General features: G+C 36.6%; 1 long non-coding RNA gene across 3 annotated transcripts in view; it reads left to right on the top strand.

Annotated features, from left to right (window-relative positions):
• The first annotated feature begins 16,006 nt into the window (after positions 1-16,006).
• Positions 16,007-26,748, top strand: part of LOC126210471 (uncharacterized) — a 33,499-nt gene continuing 22,757 nt past the window's right edge. Inside the window, exons 1-2 of one of the 3 annotated variants that reach the window (XR_007540681.1) lie at positions 16,007-16,051; positions 18,136-18,329. This is a non-coding gene — a long non-coding RNA (uncharacterized LOC126210471). Of the gene's footprint in view, positions 16,052-16,078; positions 16,308-17,236; positions 17,416-18,135; positions 18,330-26,748 lie in introns of those variants that run through there. The other 2 variants (XR_007540682.1, XR_007540680.1) reach the window with 2 other exon arrangements.

Raw genomic sequence — 26,748 nt, 5'->3', positions numbered from 1 at the left:
CTAATGTATCCATAGTCCTCTTATTCATAACCAAGTGGAAAATAGTTCTTAATATTTTGTCTAGAACGCTAGTGGGGGTTTCACGTTTGTCCATAAATCGTTTCAGGCAGGAGAGGTTGTGCACCCACATGGTTTTGCCCCTTTTTGAGTGAACTAGTTCCACTCCAGTAGGATTTACATTTCATTTCACCTTATAGGTTGCTTGACATACCTGGAAGAACTAAATTGTCCCACTCCCTTCATTGGAGGCTAGTGTACCTCTTTGAGGGCTAGATCTATGGCCTGATACTCACTAGGAACTTTTGTCATGGTTGGTAGTTCTCGCTCCGGCTGATTTTTCTACGTTTCCTCGATTCATCTTGCAGTTTATAGCAACATGCAGCCCTTTTCCAGCTGGAAATTCAGTGCATTCTCTCACTAAATCAGGGAGCTTCTCCTCAAAGAGGACCTCACAGTGAGTGTAACGAGTGAAGTCATCTAGCAAGGAAATCAAAACGTCTTCCAACTCACACACTTCATTAGCTCATGTGTCGCCATTTCCGAGATAGTATTCTCCAAATAATCGGCCTGTTTCTCTCATTATTCCTTGCGACCTTCCCTCTCTTCTCTCTCAACAGTGTCATTCCTAAATACCATCAGGATTTCATAAGATACCTGCGTGAGAGCTACAGACTATACACACATATCAGTGGACAGCACATCTCTCCAAGTTTTTAACTCACATCACGGGTGATAAATATGAGCACCGTTTGTGATGCGACAATCGTCAATCGATAGTTAATTTCTCGCCACTTACCATACATGTCCTAACACATCGTAGTCGACATCAGTGACAGCATTAATTATCCTTCCTTGTAAGAGGCAGTGGAAGCAGGAACACCTGTCCGCATAGCCGAAGTCACTAACACACGCCTCTGTAAAGATGTTCGGCTCAGAAGTAATCCGCTTGAAAGGCCGGTGGTGCCAGTCTTTGCGCCAGTGACCTGGACAAATTCGTAACCTCTTCGAAGTGTCTCATAGAGTGAGGTAATGTGACACCTTTTGGGGGCAGTAAGCTTCGAAGCCACCTTGGTGCTGTCCGAAAGGAATAGAGTGGTTCCACCCGCTCCCTTTCGTTCGTCCACAACACAACCCCAACACTACACTCCAGAATCGTCGACTAAGGCTTCGTTCACAGAGGCACCGACGACGGTCGTCAGATACCAACGCCAGAGGTCGCCCGATAACAAATGGTTCAAATGGCTCTGAGCACTATGGGACTTAACTTCTGAGGTCATCAGTCCCCTAGAACTCAGAACTACTTAAACCTAAATAACCTAAGGTCATCATACACATCCATGCCCGAGACAGGATTCGAACCTGCGACCGCACCAGTCGCGCGGTTCCGGACTGAAGCACCTAGAACCACTCGGCCACAGCAGCCGGCGCCCAATAACATCGACTGACGGTGTGATCATAGTGTGTCCGATCTCCTTCGTCAGTTTTTCGCAGGGTCAAGGAGGTTAGATTAGGTTAGAATTTTTGTATGAAGTAGGTTAGATTTTAACCTCTTAGGATGGGGTGAATACCAAGACGCTTCTGTGCTTGGATACGAGTGCTGCATGGCGGCTTCGGCTATTTGTTGTTGTTGTTGTGGTCTTCAGTCCTGAGACTGGTTTGATGCAGCTCTCCATGCTACGAAAGCTTCTATTCTCTTCTTGTCTAACCTATTTATCGTCCGTCTTTCACTTCCATACATGGCTACTTTTAGAAGCAACTTCCAGACACTTAAATCTATACTCGATGTTAACAAATTTCTCTTCTTCAGAAACGCTTTCCTTGCCATCGCCAGTCTACATTTTATATCCTCTCTTCTTTGACCATCATCAATTATTTTGCTCCCCAAATAGAAAAACTCCTTTACTACTTTAAGCATCTCATTTCGGCTATTAGTGATTTTGAATACCTACGAATGAGCTTTCCTGTCTCGAAAAGAACGTGGTGAGTACTGTACACTCTGTCCTCAGTTATCGGAATTACCAATCAAGTTTTACGAATAAATATATTAGATGAGGGGAGAAACGTTCTGTTACATCCTCTAAATAATTCTTGGTGACCTTGAAAAGCAAGTCATGAACACTCTGTTTCACAGTACTCATTTAAAGTTGCACAGACGTACATCAGTTAACCTCCAATGACTGTCATTTTGTATACGAATGAAAAACAAGCCTAAAGTGTAGCATTAAGATACTCTGAAAACCTAAAGTACTTAAAAGTAGAAATACATACCATACGCATCGTTTGCAAACCACCTACCCTACTGGCAAACGCCAGTAAGCATTAATGATTTGTAGACAACCAATGACAACCTACCATAAAAAAGATCCAGTTTAGTAGTTACAGGCATATAAGAGACGCCACCTTTTTCACTAGAACAATTTTTTTCCGGCAGTGTGTGTACACTAAGGGAAAGTAGCGATAGTGTGAACACGTGGTAAGAGTGGACACAGAGCAGTTTCAGTGCAATAATCTTTCAAATATTTGTATGATCAGTTGGTAGTTCTTTAGGGTGTAGTAAACAATTACATAAAATTTGACGCTAGTTGGGTAATTGTTGCCAGTAGCAGAAGTTAAAATATGATTTCAGGCTTATGATTATTGTGTTAAACAAGTTTCAAGATTAGTCCAGATGATTAGTACTGAAAACATTATAAGTTGTCGTTTATGAACCTCTAAACACTGACCTATCTTTTTCTTCTGTAACATATTCTCTGAACAAACTGCATGTACTAAAATAGGGTTTTGTATCCAAAATAGCACTTTGGGGCAAGTGTAGGCAGCTGAAGAGAAGTGTGGATGGTGCCCTCTGTTATCCTAATCCTGATTTAGGACAGATGCCAAGTTTGTTTCATAAATTTACTTTATAAATGATTTGAAGTGAATTATCTATATTTTAGAAGGTGATGATGTATATGGGAAAAACAGACAGGACTAATATTAGTGAAGAAAACGTCCAATGTGATAAAATAAATTTTTGTTCAAATACGGGGCAACTGAGCAGCATGTGGAAATTGCAACTTTGAGCAATGCTTCACCTTCCACTTAAGGTGAAGACTTCGCTGAAATGCCAACTCCTGGAAATAGTACACATTTCTTAAATTTTGTTAGGCGAAAAACAAAATCAAGGAGTATGGCGTAAGTTGCACAACTGGATTCATGATTTCCTGTCAGAAAGTTCACAGTATGCAGTAATCGACAGAAAATCATCGAGTAAAACACAAGTTATTTCTGACATTCCCCAAGAAATTCCCTCTGCTGTTCCTAGTTTTTGCGAACGATTAAGCAGACAACTTAAGCTGCCCTCTTAGGCTGTTTGCAGGTGATATCATTTACTGTCTAGAAAAATAATCAGAAGATCAAAACCAACTGCAAAATCACAATACCTGTATGGCCCAAAAAGTGGCATCTGTCTCTGAATATGGCAAAGCATGAGGTCACATATAAGATTCTAAAAGAAATCGGCTAAATTTTGGTTACACTATAAACAGCATAAATCTGAATGGTGTTTATTCAACTAAATACCTAGCAATTACAATCATGAAGAATTTAAATTGGAACAGTCACTCAGTTAATGTTGTGAGGAAGGCAAATAAAATACTGCATTTTATTGGCAGAACACTTACAGGATGCATCAAGTCTACTAAAGGGACTGCCTACACTAAGCTTGTCCACTAGAGTACTGCTGCACAATATGGGGTCCTTACCACATAGGATTGATGGAAGACATCCAAGTAGTCCAAAGACAGGCAGCTCATTTTGTATCATCTCGAGATAGGGGAAAGAGTGTCAGGAATATGATAACTGAGTTGGGGTCACAGTCATTAAAACAAAAGTGTCTTTCGTTGTGGCGAGATCTTTTCACAAAAATTCAATCGCTAACTTTCTTCTCTAACTGCAAAAATATTTTGTCATCAGCCCACACAGGAAAAAATAATAAATAATAAAATAAGAGAAATCAGAGCTGATACAGAAATATTTATCAGTTCATTTTTCCTACATGCTGTTAGAGAATGGAAAGGTACAGAAATTGTCTGAAGGTGGTTCGGAGAACTCTCTGCCAGGCACTTAACAGTGAACTGCAGTGTAGTCAAGTAGATATAGATGTAGAAGTAGAAGGCATTATTACTCTAATCAAAGATTAATTGAGGGCAGCAACGGTGGGTAAACTGAGACCAGCTTTAAAGAAGACATTTTATCAGAGGGAGAAGGAATGGAAGATTTCTGCAAAAAATAAAACTTATACTGGTACAGACAGTAAGTTAGAAAGCCTTTCATCAAGTGTGTCGAAATCTGAAAATGAGGGATGCTGTGAAAGAGAAGATGATGAAGCCCAAACTTTACAGAAGTTTGTAGATGATGAAGTGTGGTCTGGTAAGTTTGTTTTTGTTCGTTCCACTACCAAGAAAACTGTTAAGTAATATATTGGCCAGGTTAGGAATACCATTGTGGAAAGAGGAAATGTATGTTTGCTATCTGTGGAGAAGGGCTCTGGATGTATGTTCCCTATTATCCCCAATAAGTCAGTAGCAGAGTGGTCTGACAGTACTTCTCTCCTGCCTTCTGTAAAAACAACTAGGACACAAAGGCAAGGGAGGATGCTACATTTTAATGTTAATTTTGAAATGTATAATGTTTGTTAGAGAAATAAAACATATTTGCTTTACAAGCTTGAAAAGGGCAAACACTCAACAGCTGTATTTGAGTTTTAATGAAGGATGAAAACAGCCAACTGGTTGCACAAAATTTATTTCATTGACCTGGTTTCGATACTAAGGGTATCTTCATCAAAATACGAGGGTCATTCAATATATAAAGTGAGAAATGGGTCTGGGGAAACAACTGTTAGCAGGGCAACCTTGGTACTTTCATGTCTTGGCATCACTGTAATGAGACCTGTTCACCTGATGTATCCACATTGTTTTGTTTATAACCTCAAAAATACATTTCAAGATGGCGAGTCCACTTGAAACGTCGACATTAGTTGAACTACATACAGTTGTTCATTTCATTTATCTTGTTGAAGGCGAGAAACCTGTGGATATATACTATAGAATGTTTAAAGTTTATGGTGAAGATTGTATGAATCGTACAAATTTTTACAAGTGGGTAGAGCAGTTCAAAAATGGTCGCAGCTCAGTGACTGACGAACACAATTCTTGCCGACCAGTTGCAGTTTCAACTCCCTCACTTCAAAAACGAATTGATGACATTATTCGTGCCGATCGGCTTGTGACTGTGGAAATTATAGTTGATAAGGTTCAAGTTAGTATTTGGACAGCTCATAACATTATCTGTAACAAGTGGAAGTACTGCAAAGTAGGTGCAACATGGGTCCCAATGGAGTTGACACAGCTACACAAGGAAACAAGGTTGAGAGCGTGCACACAGCTAAAGGAACATTATGAAAGAGAAGGTGAGCACTTCCTCAACAAAATTTTAACTTGTGATAAAACTTGGATTCACTATTACGAGCCAGAAACAAAAAGACAAAGCATGGAGTGGAAGCCCACCAACTCACCTGTCAAGGAAAAATTCAAAACCCAATCACCAGCAGGAAAAGTCACATCGAAGGTGTTTTGGGATGCTGAAGATCCAGTTTTTTGTTATGTCGAAGAGTAGCATATAATGAACAGCCAATACTACTTGGATTTGCTTTTAAACAAGGTGAAGCCCACCATGAGAGAGAGACGTCGTAGATCTGAGCCGAGGTGTGATTCTTCAGCAAGACAATGCACATCCTCATATTGCTCAACTAACCCGTGAAATCATCGACAAAATGGCCTGGGAAGTACTGCCTCATCCCCCTCACAGTCCTGATTTAGCCCCTAGTTATTTTCATTTGTTTGCTGCACTGAAGGAGGCATTACGTGGGAAGAGGTTCCAGGACAACGAGGACGTGAAAAAGTTTATGGAAATTGGTTTAAACAACAAGATAAAGAGTTCTTTGCAGCTGGAATAAAAAAGCTTGCAGCCCATTGGAACAAGTGCATAAATGTTAAAGGGGGTATGTTGAAAAGTAGAAAAAATATTGTTTTGTAAAAATAAACAGTTTTTTCTCTAGACCAATTTGTCTCTTTAATTATTGAATGACCCTCATATGTTACAGTTGCCTATAATTTTTTTTAAAGAAGGTACAAGAATAATAAACACTGAAAACCCCGAAGTAGCACAAGAACTATTATAAACAGAACAAGTATTACTTACACAGGTTCACATTGCTTGGTGAGAAAATAAAACCATATGAGCTGAAACGCTAAAGTCAAGTAAGTAAATGTTATGTGGGGGCTTTAATGTTGATTTACAGTATAACGTTTACTTATTTGACTTGAGCACTTCAGCTCATATGGTTTTACTATTTGTCTATGCAGTGTGAACCTAGGTAAGTAATATGCATTCTGTTTTTAATTTTTTTCTGTACTGCTGAAGATTTTGCAAATATTTCTTATTCTCCTACATTGATTAAAAATCTTTTGTAGGTAACTATTATCTAACTCTGATGGAGATTCCCTTGATCAGTTCCAAAACCAGTTCAATGCAATAAAATTTGTGCAACTTATTGACTGTTTCAATTATTCACTAAAAATTGTATTTTGATAATTGTGAAATATGTTGTTGTTGTTGTTGTGGTCTTCAGTCCTGAGACTGGTTTGATGCAGCTCTCCATGCTACCCTATCCTGTGCAAGCTTCTTCATCTCCCAGTACCTACTGCAACCTACATCCTTCTGAATCTGCTTAGTGTATTCATCTCTTGGTCTCCCTCTACGATTTTTACCCTCCATGCTGCCCTCCAATGCTAAATTTGTGATCCCTTGATGCCTCAAAACATGTCCTACCAACCGATCCCTTCTTCTAGTCAAGTTGTGCCACAAACTTCTCTTCTCCCCAATCCTATTCAATACCTCCTCATTAGTTACGTGATCCACCCACCTTATCTTCAGCATTCTTCTGTAGCACCACATTTCGAAAGCTTCTATTCTCTTCTTGTCCAAACTATTTATTGCCCATGTTTCACTTCCATACATGGCTACACTCCATACAAATACTTTCAGAAACGACTTCCTGACACTTAAATCTATACTCGATGTTAACAAATTTCTCTTCTTCAGGAATATATGAAGGAATAAATAAAACTTTTTGGAAAGATTGGCCTTATGTGTATCAAAACCACACTGTCCACTTTTACACCATATAATTTCAGCTGTGGGGTTCCTCATGGCTGGAACTGCATGGGGTAAATGTGGATGGATTGTAGGACCTTTCTCTTCAGCTGGTGGTCAGAATACAGAATACACAAATAAGTGGTTTAATGCTTGTCTTAGTATGCAAACTCAATAATCCAATGTATTAAACTCTGAAAGTCAGCCTCAAACAGTTTCAAGATAAAACATGAAATATAAAAAGCGTCCACACAAGCATTACCCTCCCCTAGTGATGGAAATGGGAAGCTGAAGTCATGAATTAAATATGTATTCTCAATTGCGCAGAATTTTCAAATGAAGAAAATAATGTATAGAATGACTTACACATTCTTAGAAGTTCAGAAGTGTGTGAGAGAGACAAAGATAGGTTTTATTTGACATTAAGTGTACGCATTTGATTTTAACTGCGCATAGGTTCAATAAAAAATTTTCGTACAATATCGTCATCTACCTCTGACCAAACAGAGTCATTTCAGTGCTTGCATTCTGAAAATCGTACATTTTCGTAGTGAAAAGATCAGGAAGCCCTTCTGCTATTTGTACTGTTTACTATTGCACCTAATAGTTCGACTTAAATTTAAACGATCGCCTGTTTTGCCTTGATGTAGTCATTGCTGAACAAACGAAATTTCGCACAACAAATTAGTTACCAACTGTCTGGTTGTGAGCATTCCTTCACCAATGTATGCTGTATTTAAGTACAAAGATGTGTCTATCAGTTAAATGACTTCAAGTAGAGGGCAAGTTTCGCCTGAAACTATCTTCAATGAACATACTGATTTAGTAAACCAACCCATTTTTTCAGACCTTTAAAGACTCTTTAACCTTCAAAAACTAAGCAATTACTTTGAAGCTAAATGCCAAGAAAACATATATACACAATGAAATAGAGCCACAACATAATTAATCCATAATCAATATGCATAAAACAAGAACAGACATGTCAAATGTAATTTCAGTACAAAAGTTATGGAAGAAATATCATCTTGATCTCTAGTTTTATAGATTGTAAATAGCACATTTTAATTTCTCAATGATGAACATATGTTTCTTTGATAATAACAAATGGAATATAGTAAGTATACATATCTACTGTTGTCAGTGTTTACCTTTCGAAAATGTGATCAGTGTGCAACTTTCGAAAATGTGAGTGTTGGGCAAAGAAAACTAACGTTAGTTTAACTCTTTGGTTTGTGTACATCTTGGAAAACGCTACGTTCACCACAGTAACACTTCACTGTAATGTCGCTATGACTTGTACATGCCCACTTTCGACCGTATTGGATATCTGTCGACTTTTCTGGTCGTATCAAGTCTGTGGACATTCTGAGCAGCCTACTTGCCAGTCTGTCCAGCTGTTGGACTTCCCAATTTCATTACGTTGCAGCTGCATTAGTCAACTTAGGTTATTCCACGAGAAGAATTCCGTGGGAAATTCACAATACTGACTGTTTAGCATCCTGCATGTGCTCATACACAAGTGAAAACCGTTACTGTTAACTTCATGACGCAGGTGAGGACAGATGTTCGGTACTGCAAAATTATGTCAGCGACTCAGTGGGAACAGAAGACAGCTATAGTGGTCCTAGTAATCGCAAGGAATCTAAATGTAAAGGTCGGAAAAAAATATAGAAAAGTCGGGGAAACTAAAACTGAACTTAAAGGTTCTTTGTGTGCTGATGAATCGAACCCTGAAAGGGCGGATGTAGAATCTGCAATGTAACTTTTGTGTCTTAACTGGGATGTGTTAAAAAGCATTCTAAAAGTGAAAAACACGTCAGGAAAAGTTAAGGTGGTGACATCTAAAAGCCAGACAATTTTGAATATATTTTTGAAATCAGTTACAATTGATATGTCTTTAAATAGTCAGGCTCACATTGCTGAAATTAAATTGGAATGATTCGTGGCAGAACACAATTTTCCTTTCAATGTTATAGATCACCTGGAGAGAATAGTTAAGAGTTGCTTTTCTGGTCCTAAAATCTCCAATGCTATTCATCTGCATAGCACTAAATGTTCGTAGATCGTAAATAACATAGTTCCCAGATCATAAAAAATATGATAGGAGAGAGCCATAAGAACAAACTTCCAGAAAATCTCAGAAATTTAAAATTCAGTGTTCTTATTCATGAGTGAACACAGTATCTGTTAAAACGTTGTGTGTCGTGGTTAGATGCTTTCATAAAGACACAAATAAAATTGAAAGTAAATTTTGGAATCTTTGTGAAATTTTTGAGCAGGCTGAATATGGTAAGGCAAACGAAGGTGCAACAAGTAAAAACATTTCTTCTAATCCAATGCTTTCATTTTCTGAGTACAATGTTGCTGAAATCAAGATTATAGTATTTTCTTGTGATGGTTATAATTCTATGATGGGCTCAAGAAACTCTGTCGCTAATTGGTTAACTGAAAAAACGTCCTGTATTACCATAATTGTTCTCAAATGTATATATCACTCACTTCACATAAGTGCCAGTGAATCTTGTAAATGTCTTCCCAGAAGTTGTGAACACCTGGATAGGATCATTTCTAACCATTTTAAAGCTAGTGCTAAGAGACAGGCACAACTACATAAATTTGAAAAGTTTTTAGATATCAAAATTAATTAGTTGTTGCATCCATCACAGACTATATGGCTATCTTTGAGCGCCTTTGTAGTAAGAATTTTAGAACAGTGGAATGCTTTGCATCCCCATTTTGATTCCAAATACCTAGAGAAGAGGCTAGCTGCAGTTGAAATTCGCTGATCCCTCAATGACAATTTTTTAAAGTTATTTTGTTTATTTTTGCCTATACTTTACCGAAATTCAAATTTAAATAAATATATACAGAGTGGTATGGTTGTCATCATTGACTGGCATGAAAAGATGGTCGAAGGGAAAAAGGAAATGTTGCTTTACTACATGGACCAGCATGTGTTGTAACAAGTAAATTAATTGACACTGGCTCCAACAACAGGTCAAAGTTCCTTCCTGACAGCCAAATGTATTTGAGAGTTGAAGTTCCCAAGGCAATTCAGAAATCAGAAACACATAATGAACAGAATGCCATAAAAGACTTTTATCGCAGGTCAATGAATTTCACGCAGAGGGGATGTTCAAAACAGAAAAGATATATAACTTTGATAATGATTTATTGCTTGCACTTTTGAGGTCTAAAAGGGCTCTTTCAAACAAAGAAACCGTAAAAACTCCCTCTGTTATATTTCTTATGTCAAAATTGCCAAGAATAGTCTCTCTAGATGATGATACGCATCTACAACAAATTAGTGATGGCTAGATGAAACTTCCTATTGTAAACAATAGATGAAAATATTAAATACTGCTCAGAAGTGGCCGTATTTTGGAGCAACGTACTCAATATAAAAACTCTATTTGGCGAGAGAAAATTCGCAGCCCTACCAGAGTTTGTGCTCTCATTTTATCACTTCCATATTCCAATGATGACTAAAAGCGATGAACGTTATACAAGTGAAAAATGGCAATAGGCTCATTATTTCCCGAGTGAATGGACGTTCACTTCCCAGCCAGTATGTGAGGAGCAGCAGCTCATGCAAAACTTTTACTCCTACTGTAAATATGCTCAGCAGCATTTGCGACCATTCACCTCCAGTTGTTCTGTTCCTGGCTGTCCAGAATGTGACGATGATTATGGTGATGATGACACTGCATTCCAGTTTTAAGTCTTCTTCCAAAGTAAGCAAATAACGAAGTAATTTTTATATAATTTTATGAACTATATTTAATTTTTATAAATTGCTTCTTAATTAAAAGTTTAAAAATCAATAGCATTAAAATGTGAAGAAGTTATTGTGATATAATCGGACATGAGCTCTTCCCACTGCACTGTAACAATCATAATAGCGTTCTAATTCCGTTATGTAAGTGAGAAAAAGTTTAGAAAGGATTGAAATTATGATTAAAGTTTGTTGGAAGTCACTAGGTGCTTTCATTATTAAATACTGGATGATTATAGGATAGGTAATTTGCGCCGCATTTTAAGCAGAAGCGCGTTTTTGACGAATCTCATTGTTTCTAAGTTCATATGTCCGGGACTGTTTGCTGCACAGTGATATATGTTCCATGTGCATTCAGTGATATGTGCAGATACTACATGCAAAATGTGTAGTGAATGGCATTATTCAAAAGAAGTGATAAATTAAAACTCCATACCTGAGGTTGAAGTTTTATTGCTCGCCAATGTAAGCAGAAGCTAGTTTTGACTCGTGTAAGTTTCTATCACTTCACACACACCATGAACTATGTGCCGCACAGTGCTATAATTCTGCAGATGCATTCAGTGATATATGTAGATCCTGTCTGCAAAGTGTGTTGTGAATAGCATTAGTAGAATAAAATAGAATAGAATCTTTATTTGCCTTTCAGTATGTTTTCCATACAATTGGCACCGTCAGTGTGTTCAATGCATGTTTTAAAATTACAATAATTATTACTGAACATAATTGTGCCTGTGCAGGGCGAGCAGATACGTATGCTCAAGTAATATTGATAATACAACACTTATTCATTCACAATAGTAATAATAGATCATAACTGTTAAATATACAATAGTATCAAGATATAATTATGGTACATTTTATGTATACATGTAAAAAGTCTTTGTTGGAACATTACTGGAACAAACATATAGGTATAATTTATATGGCAGTTATTTGTTTCATGTAGCATATCTCTTTTGCGTCACTGTTTAGAAACCCATCAAGTGAGTAATATGGTGTGCATTTGAACCACACTTCTATTGTTTGCTTAAAATTATTCATCGGTAGTTTGCTCACAGTCTTTGAGAGTTTGTTATAAAATTTCAAGCTAAGGTGTTTATGTCTCTTTTGTGTTAATGTCAACCTTGTGTATGGTAGGTCTATGTTACTATTATTTCGAGTATTATGAACATGCACTTCATATCTTAGATTAAAGTTCTTTATGGTCTCTTTAGCGTATATTAAACAATTATAAATGTATATACTAGGTAGTGTCATTATCTTTAGTTCTTTAAAATGATTTTTGCAGCTTTGTCTTGTTGCTAGTCCTAAAAATGCACCTAACTGCTTTCTTCTGCTACTTGAAGATGGTACTTGAACCCACTGAATTACCCCAAAGAAGTGCCCCATATTGCAGTTGTGATTGGAAAAAAGCAAATTATATGGAGATTAGCAGATTTTTACTGATAACGTCTCTCAGCTTGCGTAATAGAAAGAGAGTTCGAGCAAGTTTGCCACATAGATAATTTGTGTGTCTGTCCCATGTAAGTTTTTGATCTATATGTAAACCTAGTGAGTTGATATTTTTTGTATTCTGTTCAATTGGTTTCAGGGTGAAGTAAATTTCTTCAGTTTTCAATTTCTTTATTGATAAAACGTTGGCTCTGCACCAGCCACCATTCACTTCAGTTATTAACTTGTTGTATTCTATGACATCTTGCAGATTTTCTCCATCTGTTATTAGTGTCATATCATCAGCATACAGTACATTGTTGCATAGCATATAATTTGAGAAGTTACTGATGTAAGCAATGAACAGGAAAGGGCCAAGCACTGAGCCTTGTGGAATTCCTCTCTTTACTTTCATGGGTGTTGACTTTTGATAGTTTGCTTTTACTAATTGTATCCTATTGCTAAAGTATGATTGAAAAAATTGTAATGGTTTATCTACAACACCATAATGTTCTAGTTTTTTATCATTATTTCATGTGTGACTGAGTCGAAGGCTTTTGTTAAATCTAACAGTGTAGCACAAGTGAGTTTCTTGTTTTCATATCCTTCATATATATTACTAAGGAGGCATTCAACTGCTTTGGTTGACGATAGTTCAGATCGAAAGCCAAACTGGTTCTTACTCAATAATTTATTACTTTCAAAATAATTGTAAATTTGGATATGTACACGGTTTTCTATTACTTTTGATATAGTGGGAACTATTGATATAGGTCTATAATTGTTTGGCATTTTTTTGTCACCTTTCTTATAGATCGGGAGTGTAACTGTCATTTTCAGACATTCAGGGAATACTCCTTCTTCAAGTATCCGGTTCGTCAGATATGCTAGTGGCATTAAGAATGCAGTAGCTATGTGTTTAACAATACTGTTGCTAAGCCCATAATAGTCCTCTGTTTTTGAGTTTTTAAGTTTCTTTATAGATTTGATAATGTGGTTGTAGTTGATTTTTGACCAAGAGAATTTCTTGGTTGCTGGTGCTTGTTGTTTAAGAAGGGTTACAGCACCTGAAATATTACCAGAATTATGTTTACCAAAAGAAGAAGAAGAAGAAAAAGAAGTAGAAGAAGAAGAATGAGAGCTGGCACAATTTATAAAATATTCGTTAAGGATGTTGCAATTTACAGGCACTGTGGCTTCCTGTTTGCCCATATTGATTTCCCTTTTTGTTATATTCCAAGCTGCTTGACAGGCATTTTTTGAGCCTGCAATATATTCATCATTTACTTTACATTTAGCTGATTTTATTTCATATTTGTACAGCTTCTTATGGGTCACATAGTGTTTCCTGACTTCCTCATTTTTATCACTATTATGTTTAGTATAAGTAGCTTGTTCTCATTTGCATGAGCTCTGGAGTGTACCACTTATTAGAGTGCTGAGGTATTTTTCTGTTGTTAGGGGTTCATCTTTTTGTGATAAGTGGACAGTGAATATCTACTGCATTTTAATGATATATAAAGACATAGAGAAACATTCATCAATACTTTTTATATTGTGTAGTGTGTTTGGCCAATCTACCACCTTCAGTTCATGTTTCAGTCGTATAATATTGCTCCCTTTTAGTATTCTGAAAGTGACTAACTGTTTAGTTCTCTCTGGGTTCAAACTGCCTGTTCTGACCCATATCCCATCATGATCAGATGACTCTAACTTAATCACATCAATCTTTAGTTGATCCTGATTTACATTACTAATTACATTATCAAGGCATGCATCTAGTCTAGTAGGTTTTTCATTTATACAGTTGCAGTTTAGTGTCTTTAGGCTGTTAACCATGTCATTTACATTTTTGTACTTTCGCTTATATCTATATTGAAGTCACCTGCAATAAAAATTTTGTGATTTTTGTGTTTAGTGAATAATTTGATTAGTGAATTTGGTTTATCTATAAGAACTTCCTCATCAGAGGCTGGTGTACGCTACACAGAAGCAATGATAACTTTTTGGGTATGCAATACTGTGGCTGCTACTTCAAATACACCTTCAATGCAATGTTTGTGTAGGTCTATCACTGAATGCTGCAGATTTAAGTTTTCTTTGATGTAGATTGCAACGTCACCATGTGCAATATTTGTTCTACAACATTTTGTGGCTAATATGTAGACATAAGGTACACACAAATCTATTTCTGAGTCATGCAACCAATGCTCATTAATACACAGTACGCTACAGTTAATTTTGTCTGTCAAGTACTGTAACTCAGTTAACATGAAATAATATTAAATTGTTTTTGTTACTGGGAGGAATACTTGTTGCTTTTTCTGTTGCATTATCTTTACTGTCCTTTGGAAACTGTTGTGACCAAATCCAACTTGTGTTAGATTTGGTCACTACTGCGAGTTTCCCTGTACCATACCTTTGAACTGAGGCCTATAAATTGTTTTATTAGCAGAGCTTAATTTTTCTCTTACAATCCCAAGAATTTTTTGTTTTTGCTTAGAAGTGACTTTCCAAAGCCATTTAGATGCTGACCATGGCTTGTATGGTAAGCTCTGTTACAGTGACAAGGTTTGCTAAGGGGCACAATTGTGGTGTGGCAGCAGTCTGAAATATAATTCATGTCAATCACTGGTACGTTCTTGAAATGTTTACATACTGAATCATAGAGGTTATTTGAATTTTTAATTTCGTTGTTCACACATGATTGTTCTATTAGATCATAACGTTGAGGTATTTTGGCCACTATTACATTGGTATATATTAGCTTACCCAGTGACTCTTTCAATGCTTTTGTTGCTGCAACTGTTTCATTGTGACACACATCATTAGCACCTCCTACAATTACTTAATACTCCTTTGATGATAGATTCTTGCATTCTTCTTCCAACACTGTCAGCAACTTGTCTTAATCTTGCATTAGGTATTACTAGTCCCTGAATTTTGAACCTTCCTTCTGCATCATCTGTTTTTAGTTTTATAGCTAACCTTCTTCCGAAACTGTCTGAGAAAACTTTAGTGTTTATTTTTTCGTAGTACCTTTGTGTTCGTTTGATGAGTAGTGAAGAAGTAACAGATTAAAACGTCATGACAGATGCTGAAGTTCGACCACATGAAAAGCGAAAATGTAGTGAGCGATAAACTTTTTTCCTTGCAACATTTTATGGGGACTGTTAGCGAGGAAAAGTTTCGTAAAGATTTGAATTTATGTGTGAAGTTTGTTGGAAGTCGCCGCTAAGTGTCATCATTTTCGAGTAAAAGATGAACAAAGTTGCAATATTGGAGCGCCATGAGCTTCAAGACAAATGCTTACTTTCCAATTGTGAAAATTATCTAATCGTGTTAACTTACCCTTAATGAGTAGATTATAGCATGTTAAATTTTTAAATTCGATCACTAATTACGCGAAATATTAAAAATAAATTGTTTGTTTCCACTGGAAGCTGTCTGGATACGCCACTTGCAACAAAAAGTTCATTACAGACACACAAAACGGCGTTTATATTGTAGCTCTGTACGATCCCTCGACAAAATGAACTTCGCTGCAATTTTGCGAGCCAGTAACGCTGAAACGTTGGCAGCGCTGGCGCAGTTAGTCTAGAACAGTCATCCATCTTGATATTAAGGTGGGGTGTGATCGTGGTAAGTGTACTAGCGGAAGATTTCGACAGGAAATTGGTGCAATCGTTGTGTTGGTTGTTCTTGTATTAGCAGTTTATTGCCTTGAGATAGTGTGAATGGTTATGCTTTTCAATATACAGTTATTTCCAAACATGAAAGAAATGTGTGGATGAGAGGGTTATGTTCTCTTTAGAAATAATTTGCAACTACGCAGTCATTGCGTATGCCTCATTAGTACTAAAAAATTGAGACGGGTTTATTAGTTACGCGCAAGTGGGTAAGCCATCTTCCCTCACGTTATTCGTTTTTATCTGTGTACTGACTTCTTTTTAATGGATCTATGTAATCATTTGAGGACCATTAGAGTACACAACGTAATTTTTAATAAAATTGTACGTGCTTTGTACAGCAGAGTAAAAAACGTAGTACTGTCAGAGCACTCATCCGAAACCGTAAAAAGAATGTAAAAACGAAGTATCGTGATTCCGGTAGCCATTCTTGCTCCCGAATTAAAGCAGCAGATTGTATATTCATTGTAATTTTGGAAATTATTGTTTCTGTTTCTTTCGTGGCAAGTAAGAACCTGCAAATTTGATACTCGTTATTTACGTAATTATATACGGTGTTGGGGAAAGTACACCCTTCAGCTACCCCAAGGGGAAACTGTCCTGATTGTTTGAATTATGTTCTGATTTGTACGAAAAATTACAATGCATTACGAGAAAAACGAACTTACTCCTTTGGGCTTGAAAAAACTGAAACGAAGAACAAAGCAAGAGCAGGTATTCTTATACCAGTGCCAGAATGTATAATACATCGTCTGCTAATGTGGAAGAATTTGTTTGGAAAAAAGACTGTTACTTTTCAATTCTTTTGCAAATGTTTTTGTTCGTATATCATGCTTAATTTATAAGGTATTGACCATGATAATCACACAAACGGAGAGAGAGAGAGCGCGTGTGTTGAATCGTAGATCGCACGAAGGGCTTAACCGCCAGTCGTCATTACGTGAAGTGTAATTATCACAAATCGGGCAAAGAATGGTTTGTTTTTATAAATCTTCAATGTGCCGTTGCCTTGAAACTAAATACTTCAACACGAAAATTACGGAATCCAAAATTCATTCCCAAGCATCCAGCATCGAATGTAACGAAAGTCGATAGCAGTTGGTGACGTCAAAATGACGTCATGTTTGCACGTAGTCTTGTGAAATGGAGGACACGTATTTCTTTATCGTTTAAAGGTCTGCGTGGCTCGTTTATCGTGGGAGTTGTTGCGTGTGGCAAAGTTTATATGTACTTTGTACTACGCAGCGTATGGCTGAAGCATAAATTGACTTAAGAGTAATACGTAAACCAGTATTGAAGCCATGGGTGTTAATAACTGTAAGTAACCGCTTAAAGTCACTCTTACGTTGTAACCAATTCCTGATGCGGCACTTTGTGTGCTTACTTGGGTAGTCTTTAAATTTTGTCATTGCTACATGCCCTTACACAGTGCTGTAGACAAGTGTGTACTATCTTCAGTTGAGTTACTAGGGAACTAGAGATAAGTAATGGTGTATCTAAAAAGTGACGCCATTACAAATGCGGTTGTCTGTAGTTATTTCAAAAAAAACATTGCTGTTAAAAAAATTTGTTTTATTTTTGTAGAGCATCTTTAGTATATGAAAGCGTTATTTCTTTGCACGGGAAAAGTGGTATGTCTTGACAATATGCTGTCAATGGAAAGGGGAACGCTTGCAAGACAGACATATTAGGAAAAGAACGTTGCTTTATTTCTGTTTTCTAAGTTATTACCAGCATACAAACTTCCGAATCAGATGCAATTAGCTTCAAGATACGTACAGCAAAAATATCAGCTGTTACCCGGAATGTGCAATTACGTGTTTGACTATGCAGAAGAACTTATGCTGAAGTGATACTGCACAGTTTTTAATTCTCTGGTCTTCTTTCTTTCAGTGAAATTCATTGTAATAAATAAATTTGGACACAGAACTCCAGTTTTACAAGAAGTTGAAACAAAACCAGTTACATTGTGCTAGTTAAAATTGCTTTTGGCTTCCCAGTGTCATAGTTAATGTATGCTATAAATGTCATGTTTAGGTTACTCGGTGTGAACCAGAACACCCAGCTGATGATACTGGGACTTAAGTATTAACGAGAACAGTAGTGTGGCTAACAAGCTGTATTCCACAAGTCCACACTGGAATAGGACATAGCCTACCAAGAGCCATACAAGATAGTTTTTGCAGAATACCAGTTTACAATCTATGCGGAGTTCCTTTCTCAGATTGTTTGTAAGTACTCTTGATACACTACTACACTGTAAGATAATTTACTGATGCCAATTTCAGTTTTAAAGCAGAGTGTAATCAGTCTTCTCATTCATGTATTCTGTAAATCCTAATTATGAAGGACATTGTGGGGGATGTGGAATGAATTAAACTGTACGTTAACTTGCAGAAGAAATCATTACAGACTGTTTGTTGCACAAACTAACAACAAATTAAAACTGTGGCTGATTTACTCACATTAATAGTTAAAAGGGATTAATTCATTACAGTGTAACTATAATCTTATGTAAAGGGAGTCAGTGCTGAAAACTAATGGAGACTTTAACTGGTTTATTCATCACAGTAGCTGCAACCAGAAGCTGAAACCATTTAATTTTACAAAAACCAGTTATGTAACTTTTCGATATTGTTATCAATGCCCTAATGATGTCATATTTTTGCAACAGGTACAAAAACATATGCCTTCTAGTTGATAAAATAAAAATATGTAGATGGAGAGTTAAGCCAGAAATAGTCACTCAAGATAACTTTGACTAGTTTACTGTGGGTCTTGCAGCAGCTTGCCACAAAATATAACACATCTACAGTCTGACATATTACTTTATTTCATGTTATATTAAACCCAAGTTGTGAATACATCATGTGACTTGTAGGTCAAGTCAGATACAAAGATAGACATTAATGATTTACATTATTTACCTGTGATTCTTAAATACAAACAGATAGCCGTACGAGAAGTGTTCAGAGTAGATGATGACAAAATAAATGTATTACACATTTATAAGAGACAACTATATGTAAGTACAAAGTGAACTATCTGTTATGGTTGAATGTCATAGGTAGTCAGTTAGTTCTTTCTAAATAAGTAACCTTTCTATACATTGTTTTAATGGGTAGATATATCTAACAGATATTTCTTTAATTTAGCTTCATTTAGGGCAATTTCTGTTGTGGGAGGCAGTCAGTAATTTTGTTTCCATGCAATTTATCAGTGTTCTGCACCACTATCAGGTTTGTAAGTTGATACTGCAGATTTCCCTCTCGTCAGAGTTGTCATGGTTTATATTATGGTCATATAGACCATGGATTTCCTAATTACTGAACACATTTTGGGCTGCAGTGGTCATGATTTGTCCCTTGGTGAGAAGGTTACGGAATAGTCTTACAGGCTTATTTTGGGGGTAAAAAAATTTTAGTTGCCAAAGCCAAATTTACCCAGCAGATAATTCCATAAAACGTGGGTGATAATAGCCATGAAGTACGTGGACAAATACTGTTGTCTCAAAACGAAGAGATAATTCTGATAGCACATGTAGATGAGCTCAATCTTTTTAGGGTTGGTTGGATATGAGATAGTTAATTTTACTTCCAGTATGCAGTCCAAAGATTTGACACATTGTATTTCTATCAGTTGATTTCCAAGTCACATATCATTTTTTGTTTTAGTGGATAAAACTGGTCTTAGTTGAATTATTTTGCATTGAACCAATTAACCTTTTCATTGTTTATACACTCCTCAAAACTGTCATCTGATCATCCACTCATGAAGATTGTGGTCTTACCGGCAAATAAAGTAAATTTACAGGGCGGACTTGCACATAGTGGTAGATCTATAAACAACTGTGGCTTTAAAACTGAGTCTTGACAGGAACTTGGGAGTCCATTTAGATTGAGCAGAGGTGAGCCATACCCCACTTGAGTTATTGTAGATCCCGTTTCTCTCGCCAGGAGATGATGTATCCAATTACCTACAATGCCCTTCATTCCAACTAGTTTGGCTTTCTTGCAGAGCCCTTTTGAAAACTAAATTGGCTGTTGCTGGTAACTCTGCTCCTCTTGAGGTGTCCAGTAATTGTAGCATGCATTAATTTTTCTAAAATTCTAGAGATAACTGTTAATGAAATAGAATAGTGTTACTGAGCTGAGTTTTATCACCATGCTTGTATATGGGCTTGAGTGGCATATTAGTCTTTCAGCAACAATGTCTTGTTGAATTGGGGCATTAAAATATGGCACAGGATAACTCTTATCCACAGATCATAATATTTCAATAGATTGTTTAAAAATGTTGTACAGTTGTTTAATTAAAAGTTCCACCATTTGACTGTATAGTGTGTGTAATTTTGTGTAAAATTGTGGACAATCATGAATTCAAGTGGGCCTACTTCAATGTTAAGCATGATCAGGCTTTCATAGTCAGTCATTGTCAGGATGTATAAAACTTGGTAATGCATTTTGATGACTGAATTTACAGATTTTATTTATTTAGCATATGTCTAGATTACGAATGTAGTCCATAGTTTGTGGAGTCGTGAAACCAGTCACTAGCACTGCCATTATATTTTCTTGTCCTACATTCGGTGATTTGCTGGATCGTCTGTTGTGTAGCACCAGTCACGCTCGGGCATTGAAGTTATGTTCCACTTGAAGTGGGAGGCTGCACAATTTCCATGGTTGGTTTGGATTCTGTTTAGTGTGGACTATTGTATGCGAGGGAGGTTGAAACCAGGTTGTGGCATCTTCTTCGCAGGAGGCATTGTTGGGCAGCATTTGTCGTCTCTTCTGCCACTCAATGGTAGTTGCTGTTAAAGTGCATGCCATCTCTTGGTGGTTTTCTTGAACACAGGTGATTAGCATCGGTAGTTCTGGATTGTCCATTATTTTGTTAAATTTTCCTAAGGGAACATCTTTACGTCGGAGATCTGGCAGGAGGGGGATAAGACTTGGCACTGGTAGCCAGCGTATGGGAGTAGATTTTAATGTGCCAGTGATAAGCTGCATTGTGGTATTTAGTTGGGTATCTGAAATTTGTATGGGCACTATTGAACCAGACGGCACTACAGTATTTAACGGTAGAGTACTCCAACCATAGTGCTGAGCATCGCAGAGTTGGGACTGTAGAGCCCAGAGTTGTTCCACATAGTTCATGAATTATGTTGTTGCGAGTTCTTATTTTTTGCAGCAACATTTTGGAGGTGTTTGAAAGACAGTGTTCTATCCAATGTGACCCCTAGGTGATCAGACGTAAAGTCTCTTTTTATCTCCTGATCAATATAAAGCCCAGAATTATGACTATTAATTTACAGAAATTTAACCAAACTTAATTGAAAATGGCCAAAGGCTGAAGTCATTGTTGTACAATAGAATAAACAGCGTATACAGCCAAATCGTTCAATTTTCATTTAGATGTATTATGACTGTTGCCGCCAAGCCATCTAAAGAGTATAAGATAATTGAAATAACCAATTTTTCAAAATATAATGTAAGTGGATAGGTAAAAAAATCTACTTACCACATAATTAGAATATGCATATAAAGGTGTTAAAAGTTCGCAAGCTTTCAGAGCCAGCGGCTCCTCCAGGCAGAATAATTGAGGTGTAAGGAACAAGGGTGAAGGAAAAGGACTGGTGAGTTTCAGAGAAATGGTTAGTTTGGAAAAGTTGCCCTGAGCTGGGGTTTCGGGGAGACTTACCAGATGGGAAGAAAAGGACATACTGATTATTGGGGATTGCATTGGACAAGATTAGAAAACTTGAGCTTAAAGGTGTAAGACAGGGTAGTACGCAAGACAGATTACTGACAAAACATTGTGCACAAATTATTAAGAGTGAAAAGCTAAGTTCATTGTATGTGATTGGGAGGGGGAGGTGTGAGTAAAAAATATAGTTCAGAAAATAAATAGAAAATTTGAGTGAAAAGGGAGTAGTTATGATTAAAAAAAATCTGAGTTGAAGAAATTGATGTAAATTATGGCCGGGAAGGAAACCTGTTGCAGTTATTGAGAAGGACTTCTTAATAACTCTCACAATTGCCTAAATCTTGCCAGTCCTTTCATCCCCTCTTCTTTACCATTCACCCTTTCTGCCCCTTTAACAATCACCTACTTTCTCCTCCAGATGCGAAAATATTTTGTTGACGTACATAGGGAGGAATGATCACCATGATAAAATAAGGGAAATTAGAGTTCATATGGAAAGGTATAGGTGTTCATTCTTTCTGCATGCTAGAAAAGATTGGAATAACAGAATTGTGAATGTGGTTTGAGGAACCCTCTGCCAAGCACTTAAATGGTATTAGTAGTCTCTCCATGTAGATGTAGATAGAGGTAGATGTAACAGAGAAGGGCTTACAGCCAGTTTACGTGGTGGTGGTAAATTGGCAGTCCTTTGATATCTTGACCAGTGTCCTTTCAGCCAACCATTTCATTTGCTAAAGTTATGCCACAAATACCCTTTCTTCCCAGTTCTTCAGTACCTCCTCATAACCTTCAGCATTCTTCTGTAGCACCACATTTCCGAAGGTTCTATTCTCTTCTTGTCTCAGCTGTTCATTGTCCACATTTCGCATTCATACAAGCCTATACTTCAGAGAAATTCAGAAAGAGCTTCCTAATACTTAAATCTATATTCAGTGTTGACAAATTGCATTGCCAGTCTGCATTTTGTATCTTTTCTACTTAGGTCATTAGCAATTACTTTATTGCCCAAATAGCAAAACTCATCTACTACTCCATGGCTCGTTTCTTAATCTGATCCCTGTGGCATTACCTGATTTAATTTGACCATATTCAGTTACCCTTCTATCACATTGTTGTTCATCTAATATCCTTTAAAGACACTGTCCATTCTGTTCAGCTCACTTTTCCCTAATGCATTGCTTTTAATGCTCTCGGTTTGAAGTATCTTGAGGTTTCAGATTGTGATGTACTGAGAACATATTATGGAAACTGATGCTATGCAGAATAGTACCAAATGATGTAGGCTGAACAAGAGATGAATTTTAGAGATTGGTATCTCTCATATAATACAGTTGATCATGAGTTCCAGTGTAACAATTCAGTCGAGACAGAACACCAGAAATCCATCTCTTGCTTTCCAAACACATATGGAAGAGAAATTGCCAATTATCAACCAAAGTTACAGAGCTTGCTGAATCTCTCGATTACCGAACATCAGCACTTTGAAAGGTTGTTGTTTATTAATTAGCCATGTTTGAAAGGTTGTTGTTTATTAACTAGCCTGACGTGTGACGTAGATGATGCAGATATGACAGTTTTTGTGTGTGCCATCAACGCACACATTTTCAAGTAAATGTTATACAGTGAATCCCAACTTCTACACTCTTCACGGGATTTTAAAAAATATTGTAAAATGCAGAAAAATGTAAAATATGTAAAATAACATTCTAAGCAGCAAAAGTTACATAAGGGACCTCCCCCCTTGCATTTTTGCACTGTATGTGTAATTTCAAACACACAAAAAGCCATCAGAATACACCAGGAACTTGTTTATTATCTAATAAACCTTTATCATCAAATAAAGTGCTGATGTGATGGGAACTGGTAACTGTTGCTTAGTATGATGCTTTTCGAGACTTTATTCTTCTCAACTGCAAATATTTACGTAAGTATTCTATGTGGTGTTTGCTTGTGTTGTTCTGCGTCTCGTGCACTGTAATAACCTTCTTGATGTTATCAGGTATTGTGCATCCTCAGTTAAGCAGAAAATAGCACACGTGCAGACTATCACTCACATTGTTTGTGAAGTATCACAAATGCTTTCATAAATATTGAACTTCACAATGAGAGTAAATTCTCAAAACACATCTTGCTAAGCATGGAAAATACATAACTTGTGTTGTTTAAAGCAAAACATTAGTCTTTGAGTAACGTAAAGTGAGTAAAGGTGTCATCTAGCACTACAAGTGGCCAAACAACGAAACATGCAAAAATGGTTCAACGAAGGTGTCCAGATGATCACAACAATCACGAAGCTGCTCATGTGTGGTTGACAGTTTGGAAATGGTAATGATTGGTCATGATACCTTCATTAGAGTGGACTTTGTTACTCCCATCAATCACCATGCTGAGCAGAATTTGGCAGTGGCAGGATGTATGGCATGAACTGTTAAACATTTACTGTTTAGATATGCTGTGTAGAGGGCCCTGCTTTCAAGGAACTTAGCCATGGAAAGTTTGTGAACTTGCCAGTGTAGTTTTACATAAATTATTTCAGTTTTTTCTCAAAGAACATTTTTTCATAAAGCATAAATCACAGGAAAATTATAAATACATTAATGCAAAATCAGATGCTAATTTCCTTTGCAGACATGGGAAATTTTATGGGTGCAATAAAAACGCCATAAATTTGAAAATGTTAATTCAGGGAACATAAATATGGGGTTATACTGTAATTGTATTAAAAAGGTGCAAACTTGAATGTGAACTGGAATTGCGACAAGGCACTTAACAGTATCTGGGTGCAGACGTTCACCACAACCGATATAATAGTGTGTTCATTAGTGCCGCTCAACAGAGATGTTGTGATATTGCTCAATTAATAGCCAGTTGCTGACTATGCCAGCACTGAAATGTGAGCATCAGGCTAGCTAAATACAGATTTTTCGCATGAACTGACTTATGTTAACTGTGTGCTTCGCAGTCGCAGACTTTGAGTGGCTTAGATGTCTAACATTTACTTCCTGGCCAAAAACTTTCACTTCAGCTGATGTGGAGGTGTTAGCTAGAGTGCTTTCTGATCCCAGACTAGTGATTTTGTAGAGTGGTGGCCATTAATAAACTGATGTAAGAATATGATGTGACCTCCAAAGCTGCTTAACGCTTTGAAATTTGGTTAACTTGGGTTTTTCTATTCTGCATGGACTCACCAGACTTCACTGTTTTGTGAATTGCTAAACTTTTTCCACAAACCAAAGTATATGTAAGATTATTATTAGTCACCTGAAGTCCCCTATTTACAAGTGTAGCATCCATCTTGAAATTAGTGTTTTATGATTCTAAATTATTCAAAATCTTAATTACTGGCTGCATTAGACACACTGTCTGATGCAGAAAATATGCAGTGATAAAATTACTTTGCCAAAGTTCAGAATCATCCTAGCATTAGATCAAAATAGTTAGTTTTCAGTGTTCGAACTTCTAATGTCAATTATTTTGTAACTTAATTTCAGATAATTCCAAATATTTTCTCGGAAAGTAAAGGTGGCCAGCTTTGCTCAAAGTGTAACAATATCTCCTATGCTGTTGGTTTGCTCAAAATGCTGTACCATTAGATCGTTACTGTAACTTCAGTTAGCCATAAGTTTTAAGTTAGATTTGATGTATTTTCTGTTCCAATTGATCCATAGTGAGGAGATCCTCCAAGATGTAGAACTTGAAGGAAAAAAAAAAATATACAATAAATATGAACAATGAAAACATTATGCTAATGTAAATTTCACAGTTCCCAATGGAATGATTGTCATAGATGTGGTATAAATTTATGAAATTATTTAAACATAATTTCATATATATAACAATGACTAGAAGAATCATTTTACAACATGTACGTATAATGATCAAATCACTGCACCGGATTTTTACAGAAGCAAGATTGTAAAATTGTTCACTTTATTTTATATTATTACACAGGTACAACCACTTCTACTAAAAAATTGTCAATGGAGTGGGAGGAGCTGGTCACCAATAAATCCTAATTTAGTCTCCCCTTAAGGGGCTCCGGAAAGGCTCAAAATCATGAAAAGTTCAATTTTTACTTTTTGCGATTTCTGAATCTGCAGACTATTACCTTTTAATAGATATATAATTTATTCAATTCCGAAGACAACTATTTTTAAATTTTTTTTGAAATGTGTTCTACATGGGCGTGACCCACTGTGGCGCTGTTAAACTGCTGTCAAATGGTGTTATTATTAACGTCCGTGTTCATCGGGTACATTTTAGTGATGTGAGATAAAGTATGTGTTGTGGCTAACCTGTGATGGTTCAATATATATCGCTGGTGTGATTGTCGATTGTTTCATGTTTATTTACTCTGTCGTTATCTCGAAAATATTCGTAATTAATTCTGTTTCTTGAGTCTCTGTTTTGTTGAAGTATAATAATGAGTAAAAGTAAAGTTATTAGAAATCCTCTGAAGGCTTTTAAGAAAAGGAGAAATGTTGGAAAGCCAAAGGTATGTGTTATTACTGTAAACAATAAAGACGATAACCAAGTGAGTGAACCCAACCTCTCAAGTACACCTGCCCATAGCAGTCAAAGTGGGAAAGAAAATACTTCACAGAAGAAGCTTGGTTCAATGAGTGAAAACTATGAATGTTTTATGGGCGAATCGGATGTGAATGAAATATTTGATATGTCGGTTCTCAAAGGAATTTTTTCAAACTGTGTAAGATGTATTTATTGTAGTGAAGTTGGTCTGGAACTCTCCATAATAAAGCACATAGGACTTGCTAGTGGAATACAACTGAAATGTGATAAGTGTTCATATATGACCACCTTTTGGAACAGTGTTGTAGTAACTGCAACTGAAGAAAATGGTAGCAAAATCTACGAACACAACATTAGATTTGTTTATTCCTTGCGTTCAGTTGGCAAGGGTGCTACTGCAGGTGCAATTTTCTG

The sequence above is a fragment of the Schistocerca nitens genome, chromosome 10, assembly GCF_023898315.1.
Source record: "Schistocerca nitens isolate TAMUIC-IGC-003100 chromosome 10, iqSchNite1.1, whole genome shotgun sequence".
Taxonomy (NCBI): domain Eukaryota; kingdom Metazoa; phylum Arthropoda; class Insecta; order Orthoptera; family Acrididae; genus Schistocerca; species Schistocerca nitens.
The sequence above is the reverse complement of the archived record's forward strand: the minus strand, read 5'-3'. Positions and strand labels throughout refer to the sequence as shown.